The following is a 2,590-nucleotide window of genomic DNA, read 5'->3' as shown; positions in this document are numbered from 1 at the left end:
TTTCTTTCTTTCTTTCTTTCTTTCTTTCTTTCTTTCTTTCTTTCTTTCTTTCTTTCTTTTTCTTTCTTTCTTTCTTTCTTTCTTTTTTTGCTTGTGGATTTGGTTTTTCTTGGTTTTTGGGTTTTTTTTGTCCCACTTGCAAAACACCCCAGCTGAGTGTTTGATTGAATAACAGGGGGCTTGTCATCTATCTGTGTGAACACACAAACAGATCCTCATGGAACCATTTCAAGTGGGAATGCATTGCAATGTGCTCTGCAGTGGGTCCCCTGTGCATGTCCCAGGTGACACGCACCAGGGCAATGGGACCCTGCTCCCTATGGTAGTGCCCCACCACCCACCACCTGTGCCTTCCGAAGGGGCTCCTGTGTGATCACGTTGGTCCGCCTAGGGTGGGGGGCCCTACCCCAGGAGCTTTGCTCTGCAATTTGCTCCTGATAAAGTTTCAGGGAACAAAATTACATGCTCAGGGCCTGCAGTGATCCCCCAGCTGCTGAACCCCACTTCAGAGGTGTCGGGGGTTCACCTCAGTCAGCTCACCAGGAAATGAAAAGAAAAAAAAAAAAAAAGCATTGATTTACAGCATTTGTTGCCTCCCGTGTTGCAGATCGTCCGATGGCCTGACAGCAGCCCTGACCTCTCCTGGGTGTTCAGCGTGGGCTCCCCGGGTGCGTACTAGGTGGTTCCAGCTTGCCCCTGCCTCATGGGTTCCGACAAGCACTTCCAGTGAGTCTTGTCCATCTGTCCGTCTGTAAGATCATGCACATGATGCAGGAAACCTGTTTCCCTTCCTTCATGTCTATGAAACACCATCACGCCTTCACACGTGGGGGCGTCCCTTCAGGCCAAGAATTGTCTGTGGAAAGTAAATGCTGCCCAGAGTCCCGAGGGACCAACCTGGCCTACAGGATGACAGATGCCAGCCCAACGGAGGCCGACAGCAGAAGACAGGACCTCCACGTGGCAGGAGTATGGCTGGCCGCCCAAGGGGCCCATGCAGGAGTGTGAGGGGTAGAAGCACGGACGGCACCATCAAGGCACTTTGAAATTTTGTCCTGGAGTGACCCAGATGGGACCAGAAGATTCTATGCACAGAAAACAAAAAACCAGGTTTCTGTGAACAAAACTATCTGCCGGCAAACAATGGATTCGGGAGAATCTAAATCACATTGGGAAGTAGAGACATTGTATTTAGCCTTTCTGCTTTCTGTTCCTGTTTTCCTTCCCCGTTCTGCCTCCCATGACACCCTCCCCTCTAACCCCTAACTGCTATAAAAGAGTGACTGCCTGCATTTATGAGAGGTTGTGATATCAGTCATTATCACCTTAGTATGAATTGGCAGCCACCTTCCCAGGCTCCTTGCATTTCATTGTCAGGTGTAAGGGGTTGATGGTTTTGTGAGGTTTAAAGGAGTCTAAACTCAGGGGGAGGGGGGTGGTGGAGAGACTTCTTTTGTTCAGGAGACATTTTCAGTGTCCCTGGAATAACCCCGTAGGAAAGATCCCCTGGTGAAGTCCTCGACTGGAAGATGGGTGCAGTGTCGGGGCAGGATGAAACTCCAGGAGAAGCCGTTTCAGGTGCAGAGGGACCCTAAGACCCCACTCTACACGGGATCCTGGAAGTAGCTCTCCACCTGGATGCTGGGAGGGGTCTCACCCCAGCTCTGGGTCCTACCCAGAGGACGCCCAAGAGGACTAGGGTCAGCGGACCACCCGGGTAGGAGTTCTGTCCCCCAGATGAGTCCAGGAGGAAGACCTTCAGGGGGTCAGCAGGCTGTGAGGACCAGTCGCAACCTGGGGGTTAGATGGGCTCCTCCTTGGAGCCCTTTCTCCTTACAGGCGGGGGCCACGCCCGCTTCTAGGGAGAAAGCCTCCCTGAAGCCTGTGCTGCTGAGATAAACAGTCTGGGGTCACACTCGGCTTCCGTGGGCTCACATTGTCAAGAACATCAGGGGAAGGTACGCAGCAGGGTGAGCAGCTGACAGATCAGGGGAACCGAGCTGGGGTGCACCCCATGTTCTTGCAGATGCATGAGAAAATGCCCTGTATATGAGAGCAAGCTCTCTGCCTGTGGTGGGAGGAGATCTCCTCCAGGAAACAGGAGAACTGAGCATGCCCTGGGGGATCACAGGAGGCCAGGGAGGCAAGTGGGGGTGCTTTCCTTTGCACAGACAGGGGGAGAGGGGCCAGGAAAGCAGGGCAAGTGCTGGCCATGGATAAGGGAGACAGGGATCCTGTGGAAGATAACCTGAGTCTAGATGTGCAGGCAGGGCAGCTGGGGTTTGGGCAGGGGTGTTTGGACAAGTTTCCAGGGTGCTCCTAACAAAGCAGCACAAACCAGGGGGTGGGGGGGCTCAAAACATCCCACATACATCCTCTCCAGCTCTGGAGACCAGAAGGCTGAGATCCAGGCAGGGCTGCTGATCAGGATCCAGGTGGCTCAAGACCGTGCTCCCTAGGTAGACTCCAGGGTAGGGCCCTTCCTGCCTCTTCCAGCTTCTGGGGCTCCAGGCGTCCCTGGGTTTATGGCCACGTCCCTCCTGTCTCTGCCTCCATCTTTATGTGGCTTCTCGTCTGTGTCTGTGTCTCC

General features: G+C 53.7%; 1 protein-coding gene across 1 annotated transcript in view; it reads left to right on the top strand.

The window, feature by feature from the left end:
- Positions 1-1,296, top strand: part of LOC141369877 (granulocyte-macrophage colony-stimulating factor receptor subunit alpha-like) — a 22,420-nt gene extending 21,124 nt beyond the window's left edge. Inside the window, exon 13 of the mRNA XM_025857672.2 lies at positions 608-1,296. The gene's annotated coding sequence lies outside the window, so the exon portion shown is untranslated. The remainder of the gene's footprint in view (positions 1-607) is intronic.
- Positions 1,297-2,590: the final 1,294 nt, after the last annotated feature.

This window comes from Callorhinus ursinus, unplaced genomic scaffold (assembly GCF_003265705.2).
Source record: "Callorhinus ursinus isolate GAN/ISIS: 27379988/994484 unplaced genomic scaffold, GSC_fseal_2.0 scaffold16, whole genome shotgun sequence".
NCBI lineage: Eukaryota > Metazoa > Chordata > Mammalia > Carnivora > Otariidae > Callorhinus > Callorhinus ursinus.
Note: the sequence above shows the minus strand (reverse complement) of the source record. Positions and strands in the feature narration are given on the sequence as shown.